General features: G+C 47.8%; 1 pseudogene across 2 annotated transcripts; it reads left to right on the top strand.

Annotated features, from left to right (window-relative positions):
* Nucleotides 1-14: 14 nt before the first annotated feature.
* Nucleotides 15-15,756, top strand: LOC144508647 (pyruvate dehydrogenase [acetyl-transferring]-phosphatase 1, mitochondrial pseudogene; annotated as a pseudogene). 2 transcript variants are annotated; one of them, XR_013500316.1, is made up of 3 exons: nt 15-45; nt 3,037-3,201; nt 8,782-15,756. The product of XR_013500316.1 is annotated as a pyruvate dehydrogenase [acetyl-transferring]-phosphatase 1, mitochondrial pseudogene, transcript variant X2 (transcript). The 2 variants fall into 2 exon arrangements; XR_013500315.1 differs by lacking the exon at nt 15-45 and adding an exon at nt 2,770-2,882.
* Nucleotides 15,757-17,702: the final 1,946 nt, after the last annotated feature.

The raw sequence follows: 17,702 nt of genomic DNA, 5'->3' as shown, positions 1-17,702 counted from the left end.
CTAGCAACGGAAGTGACGTGAACAAGCGGGGAGCAAGCCGACCAGGTGAGAGCAGAGGAAATATAATCATCAAAAAGTGAAATCAGAGTGAGGGAGGGGGCAGTGATTACAGTGAAATCAGAGTGAGGGAGGGGGCAGCGATTACAGTGAAATCAGAGTGAGGGAGGGGGCAGTGATTACAGTGAAATCAGAGTGAGGGAGGGGGCAGCGATTACAGTGAAATCAGAGTGAGGGAGGGGGCAGCGATTACAGTGAAATCAGAGTGAGGGAGGGGGCAGTGATTACAGTGAAATCAGAGTGAGGGAGGGGGCAGCGATTACAGTGAAATCAGAGTGAGGGAGGGGGCAGTGATTACAGTGAAATCAGAGTGAGGGAGGGGGCAGTGATTACAGTGAAATCAGAGTGAGGGAGGGGGCAGTGATTACAGTGAAATCAGAGTGAGGGAGGGGGCAGCGATTACAGTGAAATCAGAGTGAGGGAGGGGGCAGTGATTACAGTGAAATCAGAGTGAGGGAGGGGGCAGTGATTACAGTGAAATCAGAGTGAGGGAGGGGGCAGCGATTACAGTGAAATCAGAGTGAGGGAGGGGGCAGTGATTACAGAGAAATCAGAGTGAGGGAGGGGGCAGCGATTACAGTGAAATCAGAGTGAGGGAGGGGGCAGTGATTACAGTGAAATCAGAGTGAGGGAGGGGCAGTGATTACAGTGAAATCAGAGTGAGGGAGGGGCAGTGATTACAGTGAAATCAGAGTGAGGGAGGGGGCAGTGATTACAGTGAAATCAGAGTGAGGGAGGGGGCAGCGATTACAGTGAGATCACAGTGAGGGGGGCAGTGTTTACAGTTAAATCAGAGTGAGGGAGGGGGCAGCGATTACAGTGAAATCAGAGTGAGGGAGGGGGCAGCGATTACAGTGAGATCAGAGTGAGGGGGGGCAGTGATTACAGTGAAATCAGAGTGAGGGAGGGGGCAGCGATTACAGTGAGATCACAGTGAGGGGGGGCAGTGTTTACAGTTAAATCAGAGTGAGGGAGGGGGCAGCGATTACAGTGAAATCAGAGTGAGGGAGGGGGCAGCGTTTACAGTGAGATCAGAGTGAGGGGGGGCAGTGATTACAGTGAAATCAGAGTGAGGGAGGGGGCAGCGATTACAGTGAAATCAGAGTGAGGGAGGGTGCAGCGATTACAGTGAGATCAGAGTGAGGGGGGGCAGTGATTACAGTGAAATCAGAGTGGGGGAGGGGGCGGTGATTACAGTGAAATCAGAGTGAGGGAGGGGGCAGCGATTACAGTGAAATCAGAGTGAGGGAGGGGGCAGCGATTAAAGTGAAATCAGAGTGAGGGGCAGTGATTACAGTGAAATCAGAGTGAGGGAGGGGGCGGTGATTACAGTGAAATCAGAGTTAGGGAGGGGGCAGCGATTGCAGTGAAATCAGAGTGAGGGAGGGGGCAGTGATTACAGTGAAATCAGAGTGAGGGAGGGGGCAGTGATTACAGTGAAATCAGAGTGAGGGAGGGGGCAGTGATTACAGTGAAATCAGAGTGAGGGAGGGGGCAGCGATTACAGTGAAATCAGAGTGAGGGAGGGGGCAGTGATTACAGTGAAATCAGAGTGAGGGAGGGGGCAGTGATTACAGTGAAATCAGAGTGAGGGAGGGGGCAGTGATTACAGTGAAATCAGAGTGAGGGAGGGGGCAGCGATTACAGTGAAATCAGAGTGAGGGAGGGGGCGGTGATTACAGTGAAATCAGAGTGAGGGAGGGGGCGGTGATTACAGTGAAATCAGAGTGAGGGAGGGGGCAGCGATTACAGTGAAATCAGAGTGAGGGAGGGGGCAGTGATTACAGTGAAATCAGAGTGAGGGAGGGGGCGGTGATTACAGTGAAATCAGAGTGAGGGAGGGGGCGGTGATTACAGTGAAATCAGAGTGAGGGAGGGGGCGGTGATTACAGTGAAATCAGAGTGAGGGAGGGGGCAGTGATTACAGTGAAATCAGAGTGAGGGAGGGGGCGGTGATTACAGTGAAATCAGAGTGAGGGAGGGGGCAGTGATTACAGTGAAATCAGAGTGAGGGAGGGGGCGGTGATTACAGTGAAATCAGAGTGAGGGAGGGGGCAGTGATTACAGTGAAATCAGAGTGAGGGAGGGGGCAGCGATTACAGTGAAATCAGAGTGAGGGAGGGGGCAGTGATTACAGTGAAATCAGAGTGAGGGAGGGGGCGGTGATTACAGTGAAATCAGAGTGAGGGAGGGGGCAGCGATTACAGTGAAATCAGAGTGAGGGAGGGGGCGTTGATTACAGTGAGTGAATTATTGTGGAATTCAACCAGCGATTCCAAAATGTTTTGGTTTGTTTTAATTATTATAAATTTTAGTGTTTTTTTGGCCTCCGAGAATTATTTAAAAACAAATGGGAAATATCCGGCCTTTCTCCCGGTCGGCGCAAGACCACCCGGTTGCTCGGGGTGATGCGTTACGTCTGTGACGTGGTGACGTCGAGACGTGGACGTGCACGCGTCGTCGGCGTAGTGACGTTTCGTCTTTGGCGAGTTAACGTCATGTGGTCGGGATGATGACGTCACGTAATCGGCGTGGTGACGGCGCGACGCGCGTAGGCTCGGCTCTGACGCCCTCTTCTGATTGGTGGGGCTGAGCCTGTCAATCAGAGTTACCCCGCCCCCTCTTCCCCACCGCGCCTGCGCGTGGTTCTCACCCCCACCCTGCCAGGCGAGAGGCGCTGGGCTGGGCGGACAGGAGGTGGGGAGGCTTTGGCTGGCAGCCTGACTGACTCCAGCAATCCACCTGCTGCTGCCGGCGCCTGGGCGCAGAGAGAGAGAGAGAGAGAGAGCGGTGCCACAGGAGCAGCAATCTGCTTCCCCAGCAAGGTCAGTGCAGTGTGGGCACCAGGCCCTGCAGCCGCCAAGTGATTTCACCCATTGGGAAAGTAAAGCCCTTCCCCAGACAATATTGGAGCTGAAATGTTAACTCCCTCTGTAGGTACCGGCTGCTGGCCTCACATTCTCTCCCTTCTTCTTTCAGACCCCCAGCACTGCCAGTGTATGTTTCTGCCTCTGCATCAGGAGGGATTTCACACCTTGGCTGATGTGAAGCAATAAAACACAAGGATCATTGAACTTCATTGGAGCTGGAGGATATTTCATCATTTCCAATCAGATTGGTGGACCTTTGCTCAGCAAGGGGTGGGTAGGTGATGATTTTTACCTCCCTCTTAATGAGCCTGTTCATTAAACAAAGTTTGTAGAATAGATTCCACAGAACCATGGAATCCCTACAGTGCAAAAAGAGGCTGTCCGGCCCATCGAATCTGCACCGACTCTCCGAAAGAGCATCCCTCCCCTCCACCCTATCCCCATAACCCCACACATTTACCATGAACAATTACGATAATTAGAATTACGATGGGCGCAGTCTCACACTGAAATCCAAGACATTACTGAGAATTTTAGACAAGACAGTTTCAGTTAAATTGCACATCGGGTGGTCTCTCTGAGTTCATAGAATCCCTACAGTGCAGAAGACGACCATTTGGCCCATCAAGTCTGCACTGACCACAATCCCACCCAGGACCTATTCTCATAACCCCACATATTCACCCTGCTGATCCCCTGACACTAAGGGTCAATTTAGCATGGCCAATCAACCTAACAAGCACATCTTTGGACTGTGGGAGGAAACCGGAGCACCCGGAGGAAACCTACACAGACATGGGGAGAACGTGCAAACTCTGCACAGTGAACCAAGGCTGGAATTGAACCTGGGTCCCTGGCGCTGTGAGGCAGCAGTGCTAACCACGAGTTGACTGTAGGTCACTTAAAGAGTGACCTTTGACTGAGATCTTCCTGCTGGTTTACCAGGAATCTTGCTGTCGATAGGCGTCCTCCTCCTTCCTTCCTGTGTGCTCCAGTGCAGGACTTCTTTGAGGGGTTTACGTACAGAATGCAGTTTTTGATGGAGCTCATGCACAGTCTTGTTCAAGAGGGTGGCATAGAAGGGTGACCCCGTGGTTAGCACTGCTGCCTCACGACACCAGGGAACAGGGTTCAACTCCGGCCTCAGGTCACTGTCTGTGTTCTCCCCGTGTCTGTGTGGGTTTTCTCCAGGTGCTCCGGTTTCCTCCCACAGTCCGAAAGACGAGCTGGTTAGGTGGATTGGCTATGCTAAATTGTCCCTTAGTTCCCAGCGATGTGAATGTTAGTGGATTGCCCATGTAGATGTGTGAGGTTACGGGAATAAGGTGGGCTTGGGTAAGATGTCTTTCGGAGAGTCGATGGACCGAATGGCCTCCTGCACTGTAGGGACTCTGAGGCAGATTGGTTAGTTGGGTGCATGATCAGCTGCCAGTTGGTTAGCATATTTTCAAGTTGTTTTCCATTCGCTGAGCCACATAAGGACTTCTTCTTGATCACCTGTCTGGTTTCAATCAGCCTTCACTGATTCTAACCAGTTTCCGGTGATTATCAGTTACACCTGAACATACAAATGACAAGGAGTAGGCAACTTGAGTTTTGAGCCCGGTCCAAAGTTCTATTCAATTCAGATTGTTCTTTTCAATGCAGCAGTATCAATGCAATTAACAAGCATTGATGTAATAAGCAAGTATCACACCTATCCGGTTTCCACACTACAAACACTGCACTGAACCATTAGCCAGTTTCCTTATAGGTTACAGAATAAAGACTGGTAGATGGAGTTAACACAGTAAGAAGTTTAACAACACCAGGTTAAAGTCCAACAGGTTTATTTGGTAGCAAAAGCCACACAAGCTTTCGGAGCTCCAAGCCCCTTCTTCAGGTGAGTGGGAATTCTGTTCACAAACAGGGCATATAAAGACACAGACTCAATTTACATGAATAATGGTTGGAATGCGAATACTTACAGCTAATCAAGTCTTTAAGATACAAACAGATGGAGTTAAGACAGAGATCAACGGTCAGTACGTTGGCACGGTGGTTAGCACTGCTGTCCCACAACACTAGGGACCCGGATTCAATTCCGGCCTTAGATGTCTGTGCGGACTCTGCACGTTTTCCCCATGTCTGCGTGGGTTTCCTCCGGGTGGTCCAGTTTCCTCCCACAGTCCAAAGATGTGTGGGTTAGGGCGATTGGCCATGCTAAATTGCCCCTTAGTGTCCAAAGGTGTGTAGAATAGGTGGATTAACCCATGGTAAATGTGTGGGGTTATGGGGATAGGGTGGAGGGGAGGGATGCTCTTTCGGAGAGTCGGTGCAGACTCAATGGGCTGGAAAGCCTCTTTTTGCACTAAGGATTCCATGGTTCTGTGGAATCTATTCCATAAACTTTGTTTAATGAACAGGCTGAAAGGGCCAAATAGCATTTCCCTGTTCCAATGTTCATAAAGTCAAACAAAAAGGCAGGATTAACAGCAGTTAGTTAACTTTGTTGTTGAACTTGGATACATTGCTACTCTAAACTGCTGGAATGTGTTTCAATCTGACAATTTAGAGTGTGCGTGATGCAAGCACAGGGAAGCAGATACATCTTGAGATGTTTTCTCTGAACCCCTGCCCCCTGACACAGTTACATCAAATCCATTCATCTACAGCACTGGGGGTTTCAACCCCCTGGATATTCTTATAATTTTTGTCAAAATGTTCACTCTTTCTTTTGTCAGGATTGCTTGTAGACTAGTTGCTCGTTACAGAGAAAACAAGTGTCCTTTCCAAGCTGGTCAGTTAAGTAATTCCTAAACCAATGAGTTGACCTTGTTGACTGGGATTTGGATTAATTAGCAGCAATGTTACCCTTAAACTAGCAATACCTAACTAGTACTTGGTGCTCCAGCACCTTTAATGAACAAGACTTTTCTCTAACTTCCCTTTATCCGAATGGATGGGATCTTAGAGCAGAGAAAGGGGACATTTAGTGTATTGTGTCTGTGCCACCTCTTTGAACATGCTGTCGAATCGATTCCACTTCTCTGTTCTTTCTGTAGTCTCAGCTGTGACTCAATTGGTAGCACCATTGTCTCTGAATTGAAAGGTTCTGGGTTCAAGTCCCATTCCAGGCCGATACTCTAGTGCAGTGCTAAGTGAGTGCTGCATTGTCGGAGATGCTCTCTTTTTCTTCAGCCGTGGAACACCAAGGACCCATCTGCCAGCGCGGGTAAATGTACAAGAACCCCCCGCCGCTATTTTGAAGAAAAGCAGGGGAGTTTTTGCCAGTGTCCTGGCCAATGACAACCTCACAAAAACCGGTCAAAACCTGGTTGCTGATATTTGCTGTTATGCAAATTGGCTGCAAAATGTTTTGAGTACAGAAGTTGGGAAATCATGCTGCAACTATATAAAACCTTGTTTAGGCCGCATTTGGAGTATTGCGTGCAGTTCTGGTCACCACACTACCAGAAGGATGTGGAAGCTTTGGAGAGAGTGCAGAGAAGATTCACCAGGATGTTGCCTGGTCTCGAGGGTGTTGGCTGTGAGGAGAGGTTGAATAAACTAGGATTGTTTTCACTGGAAAGACGGCTGAGGGGAGACCTGATAGAGGTCTACAAAATTATGAGAGGCATAGACAGAGTGGATAGTCAGAGGCTTTTTCCAAGGGTGGAAGCGTCAATTACTAGGGGGCACAGGTTCAAGGAGAGAGGGGGAAAGTTTAAGGGAGATGTGCGGGGGAAGTTTTTCACACAGAGATTGGTGGGTGCCTGGAACGCGCTGCCAGAGGTGATAGAAGCAGGTACATTAGCAACATTTAAGAGGCATCTGGATGGGTGCATGAATAGGGAGGGAATAGAGGGAAACAGACCAAAAGGCAGAAGGTTTTTTTTTTAGTTAGGACATCATGATCGGCACAGGCTTGGAGGGCTGAAGGGCCTGTTCCTGTGCTGTACTTTTCTTTGTTCTTTGAGACTTTGTGAAAAGTCCCAAATAAAGATACGTTTTTTCTTCTATCCTTTGCCATAGCCCTGCAAAATTTAACCCAATTCCAGATTGGATTATTGGAAGTAATACTGGAGAGGGGGGGGGGGATGCTCTTTCGGAGAGTCAGTGCAGACTCGATGGGCCGAATGGCCACCTTATGCACTGTAGGGATTCTATGGGTCCTATTGACAGTCGATGAACTAAAGTTAATTGATTCAAATTAAATTGATAACTAAGGGGCAATTTAGCACAGCCAATTCACCTAACCCACACATCTTTGGAGTGTGGGAGGAAACTGGAGCACGCGGAGGAAACCCACACAGACACGGGGAGAATGTGCAGACAGTGACCCGAGGCCAGAATTGAACCTGGATCCAGGGTGCTGAAAGGCAGCAGTGCTAGCCGCTGTGCCTCCGTGCCGAAATATGGCAGCCAAATCGAGCTAGTAAGCTACCACACGCAGCAGTGAAACACATAGCAGGGGTGGCATGGTGGCACAGGGGTGGTATGGTGGCATAGTGGTTAGCACTGCTGCTCAAAGTGCCACGGACCTGGGTTCAATTCCGGCCTCGGGTCACTGCCTGTGTGGAGTTTGCACGTTCTCCCCGTCTCTGCGTGGGTTTCCTCCGGGTGCTCCGGTTTCCTCCCACAGTCCAAAGATGTGTGGGTTAGGTTGATTGTAAGGAGTCTAACAACACCAGGTTAAAGTCCAACAGGTTTATTTGGTAGCAAACACCACTAGCTTTCGGAGCGCTGCTCCTTCGTCAGGTGAGTGGGAGATCTGCTCATAAACAGGGCATATAAAGACACAAACTCAATTTACAGAATAATGAATGAGAGTCTTTACAGCTAATCAAGTCTTAAAGGTACAGACAATGTGAGTGGAGAGAGCATTAGCACAGGTTAAAGAGATGTGTATTGTCTCCAGACAGGACAGCCAGTGAGACTTTGCAAGTCCAGGCAAGTTGTGGGAGTTACAGATAGTGTGACATGAACCCAAGATCCCGGTTGAGGCCGTCCTCATGTGTGCGGAACCTGGCTATCAGTCTCTGCTCGGCGATTCTGCGCTGTGTGTTATGAAGGCCGCCTTGGAGAATGCTTACCCGAATATCAGATGCCGAATGCCCGTGACCGCTACCTGTGCTTAATGCTCTCTCCACTCACATTGTCTGTACCTTTCAGACTTGATTAGCTGTAAAGACTCGCATTCCAATCATTATTCATTATTCTGTAAATTGAGTTTGTGTCTTTATATGCCCTGTTTGCTGTGTATGAGCAGATCTCCCACTCACCTGACGAAGGAGCAGCGCTCTGAAAGCTAGTGGCGTTTGCAACCAAATAAACCTGTTGGACTTTAACCTGGTGTTGTTAGACTCCTTACTGTGTTTACCCCAGTCCAACGCCGGCATCTCCACATTAGGTTGATTGGCCATGCTAAATTAACTTCGGTGTCAGGGGAACTAGCAGGGTAAATATGTGGGGTTACGGGGATAGGGCCTGGGTGGGATTGTGGTCGGTGCAGACTCGATGGGCCGAATGGCCTGCTTCTGTAGGGATTTTATGAAATGACCAGATAACCTGATTTAGGGATTGTTTGCGGGATAAATGTGGGCGCAAGACCAGGAGAACTCTGTAATCTTCTTTGAAGTAGTGCCATGGGATCATTTACTCCCATTCACTTACTGAGAGGGAAGAGGGGCCTCAGTTTAACATCTCTTCCTGATGGACAGTACCTCCAGCAGTGTGGCACCCCCTCAGTACCTGGAGTTGGACTTCAAACCAACACCTGTCCCGGGGAGAGAGTGTGCTAGCCACAACCGAGACCACAGTCACTTTTACAATGTACTGCTCTCTCTAAATGTTGATATTTTCCCCCACCCAGGGTATTGGCGCTGCCACCATGCTGACTATACCAGTGAAGCTCTGACAGCAGTTAACAACGTTGGAGGAAATGTTGGGACTGGGTGGCAGAGTAGTTTGCATTCGTCAGGTCGGGACGTCCAGAAGAATCTCCAGTCCCGCCTACGCACTGAGCAATCACTTTGCTCAGCAAAGCAGCGCCTGGGATCTTTGCAATGGAAGCTCCGCCAGAACTCTGCCAGGTCCGCACAATCCGGCCACACCCCGGTCCGTCAGAAACTACAAAGCCCAACCCCAGTCCTACCAGCTCACACTGCCCCAGATCAACAGCATCCTGAAGACCAATGAGTTTAGCTTCAAAGTGCCAGAGTTCGATGGCAGAAACATCAGCTCGGTGCTGGGCTTCGACAGCAACCAGTTAGCTTCCAATGTCCCCATCGAGGACAGGCGGAGTGCAGCTACCTGCCTGCAGAGCCGTGGCATGCTGCTGGGGGTGTTTGACGGACATGCCGGCTGTGCTTGTGCTCAGGCGGTCAGTGAAAGGTTAATGTATTACATTGCTGTGTCCTTGCTGCCCCGCAAAACATTGATCGAGATAGAAGATGCAGTGGAAAGTGAGAGGCCGGTGTTGCCCATTTTGCAATGGCACAAGCACCCCAATGATTACGTCAGCAGGGAGGCCGGGAGGCTATACTTCACCAGTTTACGGACCTACTGGCAGGAACACATTGATCTGGGGTACGAAGAGGAGATGGATACCAGTGCCGCTTTGAGACGTGCCTTCAAACGATTAGACAGTGACATCTCGCTGGAGGCTCAGATCGGCGCTGGCAATCCGTTCACCAATTACGCCGCGCTCCGGGTAGCCCTGTCCGGCTCCACAGCCTGCGTGGCGCACATCAACGGCACTGACCTGCATGTGGCAAATGTCGGCGACAGCAGGGCGGTGCTGGGGGTCCAGAACTTGGACGGCTCCTGGTCGGCCGTGACACTGAGCGCCGACCACAACGCGCAGAACCCTGACGAGATGGAGCGGGTGCGGTCGGAGCACCCCGCCTGGGAGGAGAAGACGGTGGTCCGGCACGATCGCCTGCTGGGCCTGCTGATGCCTTTCCGGGCGTTTGGGGACGTGAAGTTCAAGTGGAGCACCGAGCTCCAGAAGCGAGTGCTGGAAAGCCGGCCGGAGCTGCTCACTGGCGATGAGTTCTCCAAAAGCTTCCCAGCCAATTACCACACTCCGCCTTACCTCACTGCCAAACCCGAAGTCACTCATCACAAGCTGCAGCCCCAAGACAAGTTCCTGATCCTGGCCACCGATGGCTTATGGGATGTCATGCACAGGCAAAACGTGGTGCAGATTGTAGGGGAACACCTCACCAGCCTACGCTTCCAGCAGCCCATCTCTGCCGTGGGCTACAAGGTAACGGTGGGCCAGATGCACAGCCTCCTGCTGGAAAGGAAAGCCCGTGTGTCGTCCTCCTTCGCGGACCAGAACTCAGCCACCCACTTGATCCGCCACGCGCTGGGCAGCAACGAGTTTGGGAGCATCGAGCACGGCCGCCTGTCGAGAATGCTGAGCCTGCCCGAGGATCTGGCCAGGATGTATCGGGACGATATGACTGTGGTGGTGGTGCAGCTGAATTCTCGCCTCATCGCGGCCTACGACAAAGCTGAAGCCAGCGTCAACTGAAAGCACGTTCTGAGCACTGCCGTATCGGAAACCAGAGACAAACGCTACGAGGCAACAGTAATGTTTCTGGGCTCGTGGTGAAAGAATGCAAGAAATGGAACCTGCCCCCACCACCCAAGCCTGTTTGCCCTCGCCAAACTGTGTTTTGAGCAACCCAAAGCCATGGTTTTGTCCATTGCACTGTCCAACCGCCTGAACATCCTGTGCCCCCCCACCCAATCCTGGCCTGTTGTGCACCCCCAATTTTAATCACTCCACCATCGGCGGCCGTGCCGTAAGCTGCTTGGGCCCCCCCCCCCCAACCCCGTTCTGGAATTCCCTCCCTCAACCCCTCCTCAGCTCTCCCTTCTCCTTTTAAAATTCCACCAAAATCCTTCCACTTTGACCAAGTTCTCAGTTCCCCATTCTAATAGACAGGCTCATGTCAAATTGTATTTGGTTATGTCCCTATGAAGCCCGTGGCCTGTAGAAGGCACTGTATAGACACAGGTAGTTGTTGCGTGATTGGAAATGTGACTTCCTATTACAATCCCTACGCTGTCTTGACATCCCAAGTTGGTGGTTCCTTTCTGAACTAAAATTGAACCTATTTTTGCATGATTTGTGGGGTTTGGGCATCACTGACAAGGCGAGCAGTTACTGCCCATCCTTAATTATCCATCCTCTCCAATCACCTTGTGAAACAGATGATGATTTGCTTTTTTGGGTTAAGAGAAGATGGAGAGAAACTTCTCCCAGTGAAGAATTGGCTGGTTGCCAGAGGACACAGATTTAACATCATTGGCCCAAAAAAAAAGCTAGTCATTGAATAGATTTTGTTTTTTTACGCAGCAAGTTGCTCTGATCTGGAATTCACTGCCTGAAAGGACGGTGGAAGCAGATTCAGTAGGAACTTTCAAAAGGGAATTGGATAAATCCTTAAAAGGGAAATGTACTGGGCTCTGGGAAGTGGGACTAATTGGTAGTTCTCTCTTCGAGAGCCTGTACAGACACGATGGCCGGTATTTTACAACCCCGCTTGCGCAAGGCTTGTAAAATCCTACCTGAGGCCAACAGAGAATTCCGTCCTGCGAGCTTCGGACAGGCGTGCCAGTAAAATTCCGGCCGATGGATCAGATGGCCTCCTGAATAAAGAGTCTGGGGTAAAAGAAGGAATATAATGTATTATTGAATCGGGTGCTTTCATTCCACTGAGATCAAATGAGTTTCTAACACATTGAGTGCATGGATAATGCATAGAGTTACATAAAATGTACAAGACACAAGTGATCCAGCAGGTTAATGCTGGTGTTTTCTCCATACAAGCCTCCTCCCACCCTACCTCACTCCAGCGGTTTATTTTTCCTTTCTCCACTCATGTTGTCTATTTTCCCCTTAATTGCACCTATGTTATTCACCTCGACTACCCTTTGTGGGAGGGGGTTCTACATTCAAACCACTGTCTGGGTGAAACAAATATTGCTGAGTTCTTGATTGGATTTATTCGCAACAACTTTCTATTCATAACTCTTAATTCTGGTGGGAACACCCCCTCTATGGTCTACCCTGTCAAATCTTTTCATAATCTTAGAGACCGTGCTCCACTCACCCCTTTTCTCGAGAAAAAGACCCAGCCTGTTCAATCTTTGCCAATAGGTTTAACCTCTCATTTCTGCCACCATGCTATTTTGTGCCTTTTCCAGTGCTGCTATCACCTAGCTACAATACAGCCGACAATTTTTAAGGAAAGGCCCCTAGGCCCACAAGCTTGGCAGTCTTTCTTAGATTAATCCCAATTAAATACAGATCTCGGGATAGAAGGATTGACAGATTTTGCCTCTGTGTTTTTATACTTTTGGTCCGAGCCACAGAGATGCTCCCAGGTCGATCAACTCTTCCAACACCACAAACAGCTGGATGTGTACGGAAATAAAAGTCATCCAACAAGTCTGGAGAGAGAAAAACAATATAAATTTTGGATCAATGACCTCTCATCAGAACTGGAAGATGTTAAAGACTTAACACTGTATAGTAAGCAAATCTGAGGCCAGGGAAGAAGGTTTGGCCCTGGCTTGGTGGGGGAAGGGAAGAGGGCTGGGGAGGAAAAACTAAAGGACAAAATGATTCATGGCGCAAGGTACAAGTGGGGTGGGGGGTGGTCATTGGGCAAGTAAAGATACAAAAGGTGGCTGTGGAGGAGGTGTGAATGCCAGAACCAACTCCTGTACTGAAAAAACATTTTTTAAAGTTTATTTATTAGTGTCGCAAGTAGGCTTACATTAACAATGCAATGAAGTTACTGTGAAAATCCCCTGGTCGCCACACTCCAGCGCCTGTTCGGGTACACTGAAGGTGAATTTGAAGTTTATTTATTAGTGTCACAAGTAGGCCTACAGGGACCCGGATTCGATTCCCAGCTTGGGTCACTGTCCGTGTAGAGTTTACACATTCTCTCCGTGTCTGCATGGATTTCCTCTGGGTGCTCCGGTTTCCTCCCACACTCCAAAGATGTGCAGATTAGGTGGATTGGCTATGCTAAATTGCCCCTTGGTGGCAGGGGGACTAAATGCACGGGGTTATGGGGATAGGGGCTGGGTGGGATTGTGGTCAGTGCAGACTCGATTTAGCCGAATGGTCGCCTTCTGCACTGTTAGATTCTTATGATTAAAACTGCAATGAAGTTACTGTGAAAATCCCTTAGTTGCAACAGTCTGGTACACTGTTCAGGTACACTGAGGGAGAATTTGGCGCAGCCAATGCACCCTAACCAGCACGTCTTTTGGACTGTGGGAGGAAACCCACACAGACATGAGGAGAACATGCAGACCTCGCACAGACAGTGACCCAAGCCGGGAAACGAACCTGGGTTGCTGGCATTGTGAGGCAGCAGTGCTAACCACTGTGCCGCCCTTGCGAGAGAAACTTAATAAGTAAGCTAGATGCATTCAACCAAATTGTAGGCAGTTTCAAAGAAGTAAGAGTTGTGCACTTCGTTTTGTGAAAAAAATGTAAATTGAACTTTATCAATAATGAGCTCCACCTGGAGCGAGTTATTTTTCATGTGTGTTAATTGTACTGAGGCTCCAGCAACTTGAATTAAACTGTCGCTGGATTAAAAATCCAATTAATCACACTTTTCCTTTACAGCAACACGTCTCTAATTTATTAATTTTACAAGCACTTTTGTATTTATGTACTTCTTTCAAAAGTGAACTCCGGTGTTGATAGGAGCCCAGCATTCTGGGATCGCTACACTGCCAACACTGCTTTCTGACACACATGTCCAAGATTGTGGGTTTAGGGTTATTTAAATAGTCGGGGAAGATGGACATGGTGGTAGAGTTGCCAGGACATTGCAACAAAACATTGCCACTCTGACTTGAGGTTGGGGTGGCAAATACCTTTAATGGGCTGAAGAAAGGCTTTGTCAGCGTTTTATTTCCAACCACAGCAGTATAATTCTGGCGATTAGGTAGTGAGAGGTTATTTCACCTGGCTGTAACTAGGACCCTTAGTCTCAGGGTAAGGGGCCGGCCATTTAAGACAGATCAGGAGAAATTTCTTCACTCAACAGGCTGTGAATTTTGCATTTCTTTATTCGCACAGGGTTGTAGATGATCAATAACGGAATATAGTTGATGCTGAGAAACAATTTCTTGATCTCCCAGGGGAGTGAGGGGGACAGTGGAGTTGAATGCGGAGCCAACCCAACAGGTCTACTCCTGATCCTATTTCTTATGTTTTTACTATAAGATCATTGATCATAGCGTCCCTACAGTGCAGAAGAGGCCATTCAGCCCATCGAGTATGTACTGACTCTCTGACAGAGATCTTACTCAGGCCCTCTCCCTCGCCGTATCCCCGTAACCCCACACATTTACTAATGGCTAATTCATCTAACCTGCACATCGAGGGACACTAAGGGGCAGTTTAGCATAGCCAATCCACCTAACCTGCATGTCTTTAGATTGTGGGAGGAAACCCACAGAGACACAGGGAGAACATGCAAACTCCACACAGTGACCCGAGGCTGGAATTGAACCTGGGTCCCTGGTGCTGCCCATCCCACAATGGGTCCATTCTGATATCGTTCTCTCTGGTGGCGGGCTCTCCTGAGCTTGTCAGGGGGGGAAGGGGTGTTAGCAAGCCCGAACCCTTGGGACAGGCTGGATTCATCCCCAGACATGTCACGGAAAGTGGCCAGCCTCAGCCGATGGAAATTTGGGTCACAGCTTTCAACAGGAGGAACACAAGAATCCAGATTCTTCTCCAAATGGTCTCATCTCACCCATACAACCTCCTGCGATTTCAGAGGCTCAAACTTATCTTGTGAATCAAGAAAAACAGATCACTTCCAACAGCTGTAGCTGTAGCTGGTTGGATAATAACAGCAAAAAAGCATAGGTCTTTTATAAAACAGCATCTTTCTAATCAGCATAGGCACCATCTTGTTTGGCAAGATGTAAATGTCAAGATTCAACTCCAAGAAAGCCATAATTATTAAAATATATATTTTAAATCAACATTCTCAGTCTTCTGCAGAATTAATGTGGAACTTGAAGGCAGAGCCAAATATGTTGTCAACGTGATACAAATGTAAACACTGTCTAGTTAATGAAATATTAAAAGTGAAATGTTCTCACGAGCTGCATTTGTAGAGGATTGGATTTTTATTCACAGTGATTTCAAACTGTAATCACGGGGGATTTTATTTTCTTCCTTTAAAAGCCCGGAAATTTAAGGTTTAAGATCAGGAGAGTTGAACTCTGAAATAGATTCAATCACAAAATCATTTTATCCGATATCCACATGGACAGTTATCGTATCGTTTCATCAAACCAGAGGAAGACAAATGGCCAAACATATGAGTGTGTGAGCGTGTCAGTCGTACAGCACAGGAAAGGCCCTTCGGCTATCAAGTCTGTACCAAGAATAACTACCACTAAAGGCGCGCTGATCTCATTTTCCAGCACTTGTAAGAAAGTTTCTGGATGGAGCTGGAAATCCCATCCTTAGCCAGTTACCATCTGCCGAGTGGCAAGCAGTATCGGTGGGGATGAGTTCTCCATCGACTCTTTCTCTGCGGGCAATTGGAAACTCCACCGTTTGAAAACCCTGCCCTATAGAAATGCAACTCTTCTAAATTCCAGTCTCTAATTTTTAGTTTTTAAAGACAAACACATGTCCGACAACAGGAAAAATGAAGAGAGTATATAATTCCAAGATCTTTCACTAGTAGAGACTAAAACAAATAAGTGAGATTTCTTTCAACACTGGCTTCTTTTTCTGTCTTCAAAAGCACACTGCGCATACTGCACAACTTGCCAATAAAACTTCAAGTGACTTCACGCCAAGAGTGAGGAAGCAAATAGTCCACTGTTGGCATCCTGGTAAACAATGGATGAGTGTGGTTCCAACAACACACTCGAAGCTCAAACACCCTCCAAGACAAAGCAGCCCCCTTGATTGGCACCTCATCAACTCATTGAGGTCATTGAGTGTCTTTAAGACATGGGTTCTTGATTAATAAGGGGGTCAGGGGTTATGGGGAAAAGGCAAGTTGTAAATAGAACCATTGGAAAGCATGTGACAAAGGACAGCAAAAAGAAATGACTGGCAACAGCTCCACTTGATCAAGAACAAGAGAGTTCCCAAAACAGCCAACTTCCTTATTCACAAAATGAAGGTAAATGCTGCTGATTCCTTTAGGCATGTGATAAAATTAAGATTCAGCATTTTCTTTAAGATAATTGTTTGTCCTTAGCAACATATAAAATGAAATAGTAATTATTACCTGCTGCCCCCTCCCCCCAGCCCATTTATTGACAATGTGAATTATGCTGGCATTTGTTTAGGTTTTTCTTCAATGTGGGTATCACTGGCTGGACCAGTATCTATTGATCCTAATTGCACTAGAGGAGGTGATGGTGAGCTGCTTTCTTGAACTGCCGCAATCCACCTGGTGTAGGGACACCCGGTGTCGTTAGGAAGGGAGTTCCAGGATTTTGACCCAGCAGCTGTGAAGGAATGGCGATATATTTCCATGTCAGGATGGTGAATGGCTTGGAGAGGAACTTGTAGGTTTGGAGAGGAACTTGTAGGTTTGGAAGGTGCTGTTGAAGAATTCTCAGTGAGTTGCTGCAGTACATCTCATAGATGGTACATATTGCTGCTACTGTGTGCATTGGTGGTGGAGGGAGTGGATGTTGAAGGTGGTGGATGGGGTGCCAACAGGTGGGCTGCTTTGTCTCAGATGGTGTCGAGCTTCGAGTGTTGGCGCCACACTCACCCACCCTCCACAGATGCCCAAGTTTTTTGCTGCAGCTTAACGGAGTGATTGCTATTAGTTAACATTTCCAATATCATAGGGTTAAGTCTTTAGCAATACCGAGGTCATAAATGTTTTTCTCCCATGTTTTTAATATTCTGATTCAGAATCTTGGTGTTTCCTTGCCTCCTGCTTATCAGTTCATCAGAGAATTAATCTAGAACAAGTACTTTACATACATCAGTCTAATGCAAAATTAGAGCCCATAGAATCCCTACAATGCAGGAGGCCATTCAGCCCATCAAGTCTGCACCCACTCTCCATAGTATCTTACCCATGCCCATCCACTCTATTGCCACACATTTACGTCTAATCCACCTTAGCTGCACATCTTTGGATTGTGGGAGAAAACACGAGCATCCGGGAGGGTTACCCAAGACCAGAATCGAACCTGGGCCCCTGGCATTGTGAGGCAACAGTATTAACTGTGCTGTCGTGTTGCCCTCATTCAGCAACCTCTTTTTACCAGAAGAGTTTTCAAAAGAAATATCGCCCAAAATAAAAGCTATTGGGAACCACAAGATGAAAATTTAGCATTTCCAAACCAAATACTTGGCAAATTGTGAAGTGTCTCTGGTAGAACGCGCAAGTTGCGTATATAAAATACATGTATTGAGTTTATTTATCAATAGAAAATAATAAATTCAACCAGCTCAATTATCTTGTTTTTGGCTTTTAAAAACAATACATCTTTAAAAACTAACTTTATTTGACAAAATTGTCTTCTACGCATCTTGTGATCCACATGAAGAGGAGTAGCTTTTAATTGTAATTTATTGTATTAGCTATATTAGAAATAATCACAAGCTTAAAACCAGTTCCTCAAATTAATAGCATAGCCGGTAACCACGGTGCAGCTTTAACCATGGGAATAAGTTTGATATTTTTGAAAGAATCATTTGAGAGCATGAATTGCAAGCATAATGAACTAATTTTTAAAATCCCC

The sequence above is a fragment of the Mustelus asterias genome, chromosome 20 (genome assembly GCF_964213995.1).
Source record: "Mustelus asterias chromosome 20, sMusAst1.hap1.1, whole genome shotgun sequence".
NCBI lineage: Eukaryota > Metazoa > Chordata > Chondrichthyes > Carcharhiniformes > Triakidae > Mustelus > Mustelus asterias.
Note: the sequence above shows the minus strand (reverse complement) of the source record. Positions and strands in the feature narration are given on the sequence as shown.